A 14,069-nucleotide genomic window follows, 5' to 3' on the forward strand; every position below is an offset into this window, starting at 1 on the left:
TAGGATGACTTCCAAATTTTGGACAACATTGAATGCAACATTGGGAACAAGGCTAAATTTTAGCTTAGCATATCATCCTCAAACTGACGGCCAAATAGAAAGGGTTAATCAAGTAGTGGAGGATCTTTTGAGAATGTATTGCATGGATCAACAGTACAAATGGGAGGAGTACTTTCCCTTAGTTGAATTTGCTTATAACAACTCCTTTCATGCATCATTAGGTATGGCACCTTTTGAAGCACTCCATGGGCGAAAATGTCGCACACCTATTAGCTGGGATAGACTAGAGGATAGGATCATTATTGGTCCAAATTTACTTAAGGAAATGGATGAACAAATGGTGTTGATTAAGAGTAGATTGAAGGAAGCAGCTGACTGACAGAAGAGTTATGCAGACCGAAATAGAACTTTTAGACAATTCACTACAGGAGATAAAGTCTTTTTGAGAGTCAAACCTCATAAGAGCTCTATCTCATTTGGAAAATCATCAAAATTGGCTCCAAGATATGTGGGACCCTTTGATGTACTGGAAGTTATCAATCCAGTTGCTTATAGATTAGCCTTACCCCCTACTTTAGCTCAAATCCATAATGTGTTTCATGTGTCTTTATTGAAACCTTACAATGCTGATGCATCTCATATTCTTGATTGGCAATCTTTACAGGTTCAGGATCTAGGGGTGGTGCTAGTGGAGCCCAGCCAAATCCTTGATCAGCGTAGTGTGAAGCTACATAGCAGAGATTTCATTCAGTATAAGGTTCAGTGGGACCAATATTCCGAGGATAGTGCTACATGGGAAGATGCTGAGATGATTGACCGTCATTTTCCTCATTTGCTTTCTTAGGAAATAACTGCTATTTAATTTTTGATATTTTGAAACAATTATTATTTTTTTTATAATGTAAACTTGGATAGCTTGTGTGCTCTTGGTATTATTATTTGAATTTGAGGTAAAGATTGACATTTTGTGAGATATTATGGTTTGTGAATATTGATGAGTGGCAAGACATTGAGACGATGTCTCTTCCAAGAGGGGAAGGATGTCATGAATCCTTTTTTTTAATATTGTGCAATTTAAAGATGTAATGTGATTTTGAAATTTAAAATAGATTAGATCATTCATAATCTAGTATGAGGAAATATAATATGCTTTTTACTCCTGCAAATGATATGAAATTCAATATTCGTTTGGGTTTGTCAATGCTGATAAAATTTTGAGTGTAAGTAATGTAGGATGAGGTGAAGGAGGTCGAAGGCGAGAACATGAATCAGGTAGAATTGCTTTTAATTGAATGAATTCGATAGAAAAGGGAATCTTTCACACACCACATTAGGATTTATATTTGCATCTTGAAAATATGGATGATTTAAATGACCTTATTTGAGTATTTGTTCAAATTGAAATGATGAATTTGGAATAAGAGGTAGATTGATTTAAATGTTTATATATGTGCATTAATTGCATGATGTGAGTAGTGTTTGAAATAAATATAAGTTGTCTAAGTAATTGTGAAATAGTATGTTTTATGGTTAAAAGAGATAAAATGTGTAGATGATTCGAAAATGAATATCGACCATAGGTTTTTATGTCCTTCTTGTTCAGGTATGTAAATGTATGAAAAGAGTACTTACGAGTTTAAATTTTGTAAATTGAATAATAGTCTAATATATATATATGAGAAATTTATTCAATCATATACATATATCAATATCCAATAATAGTGAAATTTGATTTCGTCGAGACTTCTGTTTATACATATACATAATCATTTGAGATCAAAAATATATACGCATTATGTGTATATGAATTCTAATGATAATTCGATCACAGATTTATAGATAAGAGTGTAATTATCAAATATGTAATTAGGCTTGAGGAATAATCTATTTTATAAAAATCCATAATATATATATATATATATATACATTTATATATTGAATATTTAAATATGCTTAAGTGATTATCTTCTTGATTTATGATCATGACCATTTGAAATAATGAATTTATAAATATTGTATATGTATTTACGAAATTAAACTAAGTAATTCGATATATATATATCAAAGAAAGGGTCAATTAAAAAACAAAGTTTAATGTTAATATTAAAAGAAGAGTCATTTAATATTATATATCACTTTATTTAAACATATTAATAAACATGGCATATTAAAAAAGGTGGTCGACCGTCGAAGCCAAAGGAATAGCCGCCTTGGTCGGTGAGTAAATAGACTCCTCCACCCACAGTAGCCGCTTTGGTCGGTTTGCTAATAGTTTTCCTCCACCCTCGGTAGCTGTTGTTAAAGCTTTAAACGCAGATCAAACATGGAGGCAAGGTTGTTAAGGTGAGCGTAGCTTAAGATACCACCTCTACCACTATCAAAACTTAAGCAATGTGCAAAACACTCCCTCCAACCACAGTGGTCAAAGAAATTACACAGCACGATGGAGACTTAAACTCTCCCACGACCCATGATGGGTGACTAGGCATGCAACCCCGATCCTCGGTGATTTAGCTGAGAAGAACTGGCAGAAACAATAGGAAGTGTTGAAATAGCCTTAGCTCATGTTAAATAAAACTCAGTTACATTTCTTTCATCTGACGCAGCATGTGTAAAAAGAATCGACTCATGCAGCAAGTAAAGCTCAAACTGAAACAGTTGGAAGCTTTAAACAATAAGACTCGATCTTGCCACGAACTGGGGGGGGTTGTATTTAATTTATAAAACATGCATGGAGATTGTAGTTAGAACCAACTACTGTGCGGAGATTATAGATACAACCACATAGTGGAATAGTAAATAAGACCCAGAGGATAGCAGCAAACATAGCCACAGATTTGAATAAATAGACATATGCACACATTCATTTGGTAATTCTTTTCTCACATGAGATTAGAAGAGCGAATTTCTTGAAGCGAGAGTTAGAATAGTTTGAGATAGATTAAGATTAGTTTGATAGAGAGGAAGAATAGTTCAATAGAGAGGAAGGATAGTTGGATGTAGAGGAAGAATAGTTGGATATTATCATGGAGATTGAGTGATAGAGAGATAGTTGGATAGAGATAAGAATAGTTGGAGAGAAAGATAGACTTGAGATCAAGGAGTCATATCATTTGACGAAGAACGACAAGGTCAAAAGCTTACAATCCACTCTAAGTTTCCAAGAGGTTAGAATCTTTTGTTTATGTTTTACTTTATTCATTAAATTTGGTATAAAATGTGTAGAAAAGGAAGTTTAGATAATAGATATGTACATCCAAATGGGTATCAATTATTAATATCGTATTTGAAATGCTTTATAAACCATTGTGGAATAAAAGAAAAGAATTTAGAGAAAAGATGATGCTAATATCGTACTTTGCACAAAAATATTTAGTTTTAATTCTATTATATGTACTTTATTTTAGACGAAAAATTGATTTTAAGATTATTGCTTATAAAGGTTTATTGTTTTATGAAAGATTGTCTTCGAAAGATATTTTAGACCAGTAATGATTAGTAAGCAACAAAAATGATATCTCTATTTTTGTTTTAAAAGAAAGATTGTATTCTTAAAAGAATTTGTGTTTGAGGGAATCAAGCTAGGGTTAAGCTTGAGTTGGAAAAATTTACCTTTCGGGATGGGTGCCCAATGTGGATGCTTTAGGGAGAATAGTTGCTTTTTCCAACTATTATTTTGCTGTGCATGGCATATACTCGGCCGAGTTATTGTTTGAATTATCCATAGAAAAAGATGGAAATTCCTTATTTATACTCTCTACCACATCCTAGTATGATAGTGAATGCTTGTTTCTTAGAATGAAGTAGGAAAAATGAATATGCATATATCATCTAGGCATGCACCAGATTCCCTCTTGCTTTCGAAATCTTTGGTTAAACCAATTCGTGCAAGGTCGGGTATTCTTGATTGACCAAGAATTCCGAGGAAGTGTAAGCTTCAAGGTTGGGCAGAAAAAGTGCCTGATTCTTGTTCTCATCCGCGTTCGAAAGACAAAAGGAAGCGACTTAGACTAAAGATTGACGGATGCATCTTTTTGTATATTCTTAAGGCAATTTGGAAGCCTAAGTAGGAAATGAGAACTTCTTTGTATTGGATATTGTATTATTCATGTGCATTATTATGATATATTCAATGTTTGTTTATATTTTGTATAAAATATGCTTAGAGATTGAAATTTTAAGTTTATTTATGAATAAAGCATAGTTTAGGGTTAGATCCTAGATTGACATCTTTACAAAATTTGAAACAACATAATTAATAATCTATCAAATTCAAGGGTTTTAAAATATGTTGAAATGTTCGTAACTATAGAATGAGTAAACAACCTATATTTTCCTTAAAATTATATTCGAGAGAGAGAGACAAATCATATTTATAGTTAACTATAATTCAATTTGATTTGATTTATTTATAATTTTCTTTTTAACATTCTAAAATCTATACATTAGTCAATGAACCCTTGATTTATTTGTAGAATGGTTCTAAATGAGCCCACAATGAATCAAGTCTTGTTGAGTGAAAGGACCAAATATCATTAGGACTAAGGCCATGATCTTGCCTAGAGAAAATTTGGTGAACATTTATCATTCAGTTCTTGACTCTCAAAAAAGATTTCAACCTAAAATTTCATACTCCCATATCGAATAAATCAAAATTATTTGTGAATGATATTAAATCCTTCATAAATAATTGCTATTTACCAATTTTGATATAAAAACACTACAATAACTTAGTCTCGTAATTTTTAATATTGATTTTTTTTATGTAACTTCATGTTTAATGTAATAATGACTACTATAGTTTTATAATATTAGGGTTCATGTTTAAGTTGTGTTGTAGCTAATGAGAATGAATAACATCAGAAGAAGAAAAACTAATTCCTTTTGGAACAAGAACCCACTAATCATAGTAACAAATCTCTTTGAAGAGTAGCTAGTTTTGATAATCAAGATCCACTCATGGAAAGAGCAATAGATCCTTGGTCATGCAATCATGACACTTGTCTCTATCAACATGTAGATAACAAGGTTCAATCTCAATAAAATTTAAATATTGAAGCAGTGTTATAAGCAGTATACCATGACATAATTTATCAGAGGATCTATTTTTAAAATGGTTACAACATCATGGATGAGCTTCCACAGTATAGCAGTGACCTATGCCTCAACACTAGGTAGCTGTGCAAAACCATTGTTGGGTGGCTTGGAGTGAGACATTTTGGGTACAATAATGATAGAAATAAAATAAAAATTAGTGGGTGTTGTGTAAGTCAAAATGATGGTAATTGATGTTCATATAAGGAGCATGCACCATATTAAAGTCAAATATTATGGAATTGTAGCATAGGAAATTGAGGATCATCACAAGCAATATAAACATTAGTAATCTAGCTCAATCACGAAAACTCAAATGCAATGATCAATCCTAAACACACTCAATAAAGACATGAAAGCAAAATATTCAAAATTAAAGCTAAGCAAACCAAATGCAGATCTGAATATCTCCTTCATGTGGCTCCATTGTCCTTCTTTCTTCTTCAAATAGCTTTTGTTGTGGATCTCACCTTCAAGTGCATAAACCTAATGTGAAAGCAAGATTGACAATTAGCACAAGAGTACTCAAAGCGTGATTGATTCGACAAAGTGATTATTAGATCGATAATGTGATTATTCTCATTAGTTGGGATTGAAGAAATTCATCCAATTTATAGACAAATTGGAGAAATGATCAAATTAGCATGATTCAATTCAAATGGAAATTGCAAATCAAAAATGTCAATTATGACAAATTATGACAAATTATGTACTTTCTATGCAAAATTTGATTGATTGATAATTCATGACAATTTATGACAAATTTCTATGTCAAAATTGATTGATTGTCAATTATGACAAATTATGACAAATTGCTATGTCATTCCCATGAAATTAGGAGAGAAATAGGAGAAAATTATGTGAATTAGAAATTGATGAAAAATAGGAATTAGAAATTAGGAATTAAGAATTAAGTAAATTAATTAATAATTTGTCATTTATTAATTAATTCACAAAAAGAGGAATAAGTAGCCAATTAAATGAACATTTAATTGCGATGAGAAGACTTAGGATAAATAAATAATTTATTAATCCTAGAGAGAGAAATGACAAACAAGGTTAAATGATTAAATCATGAAACCCTAAAAGATGAATTAGCAATGCAAAGATGACAATTAGGTCGTGATGAAAGATTGATTGATTTGATGTCGATCATGATTTTGAATTGATAAATGACCAATGCTGACAAATGATTTGATCGATAAATGCGCCAATTGATGAGGAATAATGACTAATTGATCCAAATTGACATAATTGAGATAGACAACGATCGATGGCAAATTGATCGCAAAATGACAAAATTGACAAGAGGACAAGGATCGATGACAAAATAGATTGCAAGACAACAAGGTTGAAAATGACCATGATCGATGCATGAAGGAAAAGCAATTGATGGTGCAAAAGACCACAACCAGCATAAGATGGAGAGGGTGCATGTCCATCTATGCACTAACAAAGATCTATAAATGAGACCAAGAGGTTGAAAAGAGCTCATTTGCACTAGCTAAAGACAAGAATTTGTTGCTCTGGACAAGGACACTTGCAGAGAGATGGCGAACATTCCAATGGCGGATCACCTCAGAGAATGTGTACGCACTTACAGATGACCGGATGATGTGGGAGCAACAGTATGTATCTCAAAAACCCATATTTTCAATTTTATGAATTTGACTTGCTTGCGAGACATTGCGGGGATGAGGAGGACAGAGGGAGCACTCAGTGACAGAGGCACGTGCTCCTTAGGACAGACAGATGTAGTTTGATATTATGTAGTTAGCCTGCGAGCCATACTTAGGACAGACAGTCCAATTTTGTACTCCGATATTATTTTTACATATGATATGATATGCATCGATATGATGGGATGCAATGTGTTATGACATATGTTATTTTCCATGTATGGATGACTGATGCATTGTTGATGTATTATTGTGGAACATGTATGGATGCAATTTTTTATGTGTTTTTGATGCATTTATAATATGAAATGAATAAAATGCTTGATATGATGCTAGATGTAATGCAAATGTACTAACCAATGAATGCAGGATGCAGTATATGTGTTTGGGGAAATCGGAGCACTAGACCGAACTGACTATTCGAATGGACGGAAGAAATGTTAGTAAGAAGAAAATGAAACAGAGGACAGTTAGAGACAAAGATAAACTTGCTTTCAGTACTGCACTTTGTAGGTGAGAACCTTTATTTTAATGTAGCAAAATGGATGCGTAGCATCATGGCATTGAAGGCCAGAGCTGAAATGCAACCCTTTTTGCAAAAGACATACACATCATAAACAAACAACAATCACAACCAAAAAGAAAAGGACCATGATCCATCCCGGTCACTCTAAATCACTCAGTGACATCATCGAGCAACATAGGAACATGATCGAAGATAAATCAATAAATGATAAGACTCGCTAATTCAAAACAAGTCAAACAAACATCTTGATCTTCATTGTCAAAAGTTGAAAGTGCTGATAGGACGATCATGTTGTCTGGTTTTAGGACATGCGGTACCCCGTCTAAGACAGGACATAGTCTGGTTTCGAGTATACCACACCCTGTATAAGACCCATGATAGTGTGCCAAGGACGAATGATTGTGAGGTTGATTGATATGACAATTCTGATCAGTTTGAATGTCTGGTTTGATTGAAAGAGTTCATCTATTTAAGCGTGATTTCATTAAAGCACAGTGTATGATTGCGTGTCGTTGGAGGGATACTCAGTGATCTGTCTTATGCACAAAGGGATCATTTATTGCAAAATGCTTGTTTTTTTGGATTTTAATGTTTTGAATTTTTTTTTGTGTTCATTTTTTTCAGGACTTTATTTGACTTTTTAGGGATTTTCTCAGGACATTTTTCAATTTTTTTGGATTATTTCAGGACATTTTTCAATTTTTTTTTTGAATTATTTTAGGACATTTTTCAATTTTTTTTGAATTATTTCAGGACATTTTTCAATTTTTTTTGAATTATTTTAGGGCATTTTTCAATTTTTTTTGAATTATTTCAGGACATTTTTCAATTTTTTAGAGATTTTTTTCATGATTTTTGCCCCCAGTGTCTAGCAAGGCAAGGAATATGACAGGTGAATAAATAGGCTTTCTAAAATGATGGTGGATAGAGGGAAGACAAAGGCCTTTTATCATGGAGACAATATGGATGCAATTTTCAAGAGCAATGGCGTGATGGGACAAGAGACTGGATATGACAATGTAAAGTAGTGACATGGCATGAGGGACATGTCAAGAGGTTTTTGAAACTATGTTTAAATTTTGCGTCCTTATGTCAGATCAAGATCAAAGAATGAAAAAGAGTGTATGGATAGTGATAAGATATGGATAGGATAAGCAAGACCAAGAATGGATAAGGGACATGGACTGAAGGTCGGGATAGGATAAGGGATAGTGGCAGAAAGTTGCAATAAGACAGGGAATATGGATGAAAGGTTGTAATAAGCAAATGGATAAATACCAAAAGCTATGATGGACTAAAAGCTAAAAACAAGATGCGTGATGCTCATGAAGATCCTCAGCCTTGTCAAGATCAAAGGTGGAAAGGGAAATTGGACATGAGGGACAATAGGATAATGGAGGTTAATGATAGGGGTGCGATAGGATAGTGGAACAATGAAAGACAAAAGGATATGATAGGAGGAAACTTGCCCCCAAGTGTGGTGTGCAAGAAGTTCATAAATTACGCATGATGCCTGTTTGCCAAGTTTTCATCACAGTACTTGCCCAAGGCGCCTGTTTGCCAGGTTTTCACCAGTGGAGGAATTATTTTTTCTTTACTTTTTTTTTTTGTCTTTTTTCTTTTTTTCAATTTTTTTTTTTGTATTTTGACTTTTTCAATAGAAGATGGACACATGATAGGGAATGGAAGAAGGACTCAAGCATATTATTGTTTTCCAAGTTTGTTTTGGATAGTAGCCTTAAAAAAATGGACCATGACCTTTAAAAGCATGCTCAAAGACGTTGGTAGGATAAGGACATGGAAAAAGAGATGAAATTAAGGCAAGGATTTATGCAAAGGATGGGATCAAAGGGATCGAAGGATGGAAAATATGCATTGGATAATGGATAGGGTATTGGAAGAACTGTGCTTCAGTGGATGGAAATGTTGGCAAGATCAACATTGGCACACACCTTGAGGGGTGATGGACTGATGGAGGAAAAATGGATCTCAGATTGTGAGATTTGGATGGAGGAATAGCTTGGGATTTTGGGACATAAGGGCCCAAAATGGAAGAAGGAGGTGATGGAGGAACAAATTTGAGAGGGTTGGATGGAGGAATAACAACTTTCGATTCCAAGTTGGATGTTTCTTTAGGCTTTTGTGCTTCAAGGAGCAGCTTAGGGATCCACATGGTTTTTGATTTTTCATGCTTTTGTGGTTCATTAGAGTGCATTTCTTGCACAAGGGATTTAGGAACCCATATAGATTTTAACTTTTGTTTTTGAGCAATGGGCCTTTGTGACCTTTTTGATTTTTCCTTTTCTTTATAGATCATATTTTTCTTTGTTTTGACATGTCGATTATATTGGACATGTTGATCCTTGAATAAATGTGGATTGCTAGACTTATGATGTTTATACTTGGCATCCAAATTGCTTGGAGGGGGAAAGGAATGCATGGATGGATATGAATGAAATTGAGTTCTTTTGGATGGATGGAATTTACTTAAAGATGTGTGCCTTTGCTGGCCTTGCATAGAGGATGAAGGGATATAAGGACCTAAGATGGATGGAAGGTATGATGGGGAAGGGATATGTTTGGATTTTTAAGGAGGGATACCAACGTCTTGAGAGCAAGTTGTGTAGACATGAGCCTTAACATCTTCTTTGATATGGAGGGGTTCTTTCTCATGAAGGTCTACTCCTTTGCCTTTATGAATATATTAACTTGTAGGATACTCTTTTCTTTGGGAAGAAGACGCGAGTCCATTATGAGGTGGATATGATATGAGAGAAATAATGAGATCTTGAAGTGGATCGGATTGCACCAAAGTGGAAGAACCCATTGTGCATGTCGAGGGTTCATGAACATCTTGCACTAACACATTAGAATCATGAGGGGATTAGGATCACGAGGGGGGTCAGGATCACGAGAGAGACTAGGATTGTGTAGTGGACATGGTTCAATGACTGGTTCTTCAAGAGATGGAATGGGAGAAATAATGGGATCATCAAAAGAAATGCGATCTTGGAGTGGATATGCTGGAGTAGGACGTGGAGATGGAGGAACAAGTGGATCTTGTGGAGGATTTAAAGGAATAATTTGATCTTGACAAGGAGGAAGATCATTGGAATCCTCTTCAAAGGTGCTTTTCTCTTGACTTTCAATGGGATCATCAGAAAGGATGGAAGGGATATCTTGATCTTTCTTAGAAAGTGGAATGTCAATGGGATTTGAAAGGACATTGTGTTCTTGGAATGGAAGGGGATCATTTGGGATTGGATGGACTAGGATATCTTGATCTTGCTCGGGGAATGGAGTGTCAATAGGATCTTGGATAGGATGGACAAGAATAGGGGAATCATCGTGAGTGTCTGGGGAAATGGGATCCTAGTCAACAATTGGATGGGATGATAAGGTTTCAGGATCTTGATCTTGATCTTCTTTAAGACTCATTTCTTCATGCTCTAATTTATCCTCTTGACATGGGGTTGGACTTTGGATATGCATGGGGGATTCTGACAAGCAATCCATGTTTTGGCATGAAGGAAATGCACTTTGAACATTTGTGATGGATTCTGGCTAGGAATCAATGCTTGAACATGAGGAAGAGGGATTTCGAATGGGGTCCTCTAAAATAGGTAATGGCAATAAAGTGCATGGTGGAATTGGGTCTTGTATCTCTGAAACATGACAAGGATGTGCATCATGAATTGGATTATCTTGGCAATCAATTATGGATAGCTCTTGGATAATTTCATCCTTGGGTGTATTGTTTGATGAGGACAATATGGAAGGTTCTTGTGAAACTTCTAGAGGTGTAGGGATAGATGCCACTAGAGAGTCAATTTGCTTGTGGGGGGATGAGGCATTACTAGACATAAGTGTATTATCTTGATCTTCTTCAAAGAACTCACTTGGTAGGTTCCTTAAGATCCTTTCAATAAAGCCACCTTTCTTTCGAGGTTTTGGCATGGTTGTATCTGGAATTTGAACTTGTTTGGAAAGGAGTTGGTCTTGGTTTGATGTCAAGTTTTGATTTCGAACTAGATGTTGATCAAATTGGTTTGACATGTTCAAAATTTGGCTTGGTGTGTGTTGCAACCTTTGTTTTTGAATGTTTGGTTGTGGTTGTTGACATTGATATTCCACCATTGGTTGAACTATTTGTTGACATTGTATAGTTGGTTGGACACATTGTTGAAATTGGACCATTGGTTGTGTTGGTTGTATATGTTGGGCCAGTTGAACAATTGGTTGTGATGGTTGAAAATCTGATTGATAGTGAACACCTTCTTGTTCTTGTTGTGGAGGCACATAATGTTGAAATTGATGTTGTCTCTTTTCTTGAAATTGTTTCATCATCTCTATTTGGGAGAGGAGAGCTGGTATGTCTGATCGTTCAAGAAGGGATCTTACATCAATTGGCTCAATATTTGGATTTCGACCTAGAAATTTTTGAAACATTTTGGATATTGTGATCTATTCTTCGCAATGTTTTTCACTTTTTGTTCCAAAATCTCATTTTCTTGAGCTAGTTTCTCCTCTAGTTTTTGTATTTGGACATTTACATCATCATGATAAGTTTGATTGATATTGCCTTGTTGTTGGGTTGGATGTAATTGTGATTTCCTTGGATTAAATTTCGATTGCATTGTCGGTTGATACGTCAAACTTTGTTGCATCATTGGTGCTTGGAACCTTGTTTCAATAGTCATGTCACTATGCAAATGCAATATTTTTGGAATTTTTCAAGGATAATGTATGATATGCAGCTAAATGCAAACTAAATAGATGAAAATGCAATCTATGGCAAGAGTGCAATCTACTTTTTTGTTCTTTTTCAAGATTTTGACAAACTTTTGAATGCAATTCTAAAAATGAGACCCTTAGGAAATTGAAATGATGTCTAGACCTCAAAGGACAAAAGGACCAAGTGACAAAGGACAAAATGACAATGTCTCCCCTATATGCTTGGACACTAGGCTAGGTTTGACGAAATAACATTGATGACAAAAGGACAAAAGGTTTGATAAGGTCTAGGCCTCCTAACAATGACTTAGGGTTTATCAAAGATTTGGATTATTCAAGTATGACAACACCTAGTTTTGACACTATATGCAAAGGGACAATTACTATGCAAATGACCCTAATATGATATGATAATGCCCTAAACTTAATGAAGAGACCTAGGGTATGCAAATATGAATGTACGACAATGGTATTACTCTAATGCAAGAGGACATATGCAAATGGATGACCCTTATTGACATGCAAAGGAGTATGACTTAAGATGAAACTTACCCTTGATAGTTAACAATGACTTTGCAAAATGCAAACCTAAGATGAACCTAAATCTAAGTGACATGAATGTTGAGAAGAGACTTTGAAAAATGTTTGACAACCATGTTTGAAGGTGTTTTGAACTTTGTTGAATGAAATGTTCTTGGGTTTAACCTTGTTTTGAATCAATTTGTCTTGTTTTTGAAATGAGATGCAATTCAACTTTTGACAAGCAAAGAAGAAAAGATATTTCCACTTAGAAACAAGACAATCATGCTCATTCACACATTTCTTATGGTAGGCAAGGACATTAGGTACTTGAGAGGTAGACTCATTATGGGATTCAAGGAGAATACATAGATGTTTGACCCCACAGGCTCCCCTCCATGGCACTCACTTCTCAGGGTAGCCAAGCATTAGTCCCCAAGGAAATCTCCCCATGGAGAACTTAGTATCTCTTCCAGGTATCCGAACTTGTCCTTCTCAAGCAACTAGAAGGATTTTTGGCCTCTAAATACAAGGTGTTTAGTAAGGATTTCTGTTAAGTGTTACTCCTTGATGTCATGCAAGCGTGATTGAGACATTAAGCCCATCAAGATACCAAACAAATGTAGTCGTGCAAGCATGATTTAGACCGTGAGGTCCTACTTAGATGTTGATATGAGAAAGAGTTCAAGGGTCATCACTTCCCAAGTAACTGCAATTCCCACGTAACCCTTCCTTCAAAGCTTTCGCTCATCAGGTATTTTTTTATAGTGAGTTAGAATGCCAAGGTATTCTAGCCGTACTCACTTTGGGTCATTCCCTTCTCACGATTATCACTTGCTTGCAAAAGAAAATGGTCAGGAAGGCAGTCCCTCTAAAGGTGACACACAATCAAAAACATGAGCATGGTATCGAAGATCTAGATTTCTGATCACCCTAAGAAGGATGAGAGCATACTCTCCTACTCCAATGTCAAACTCGACAATCAAATCAAACACACATTCATTCCAACCTATTTAGAAATCATACTACGTGCCTAAAATATTAATTGCAAACACAAAGTTTAGTTGTAATCCAAGGCAACCTGCAAAACCCAAGTCAGAAGTTTGATATATTTAGCCTTTGACTATCGAATCTGCATAAAATGTGTTAGTAGTTTCATTTGTTGTCTTTGCCATGCGTATGCCAAGGTGCTGCATAGAGAATTAGTACCAAAAACCAAAAAGCAGAAAACAGAATGCAAAACAAACAATTTTCAAGTAAAACATTGTTTTTTTTCTAACCTCTGTTTCTGGACTTTACACAGGCACAGAATTAATAACACAGGCGCAAAATGCATGACACGGGCGCAAAATGTCTTTAACATAGGTGCAGGATGCTTGACACAAGCGCAGGTTGTCTCACATAGGCACAAAACTCCCCAGCAAGCCCTGCATTACCCTGTTTTTGGGTTTTTGGCATGCAAATCAACTCAAAAGGCACTCAAGACATGATTAGAGGGTTAGTTCACGTCGGGTTCA

The sequence above is a fragment of the Cryptomeria japonica genome, chromosome 6 (assembly GCF_030272615.1).
Source record: "Cryptomeria japonica chromosome 6, Sugi_1.0, whole genome shotgun sequence".
Classification (NCBI taxonomy): domain Eukaryota; kingdom Viridiplantae; phylum Streptophyta; class Pinopsida; order Cupressales; family Cupressaceae; genus Cryptomeria; species Cryptomeria japonica.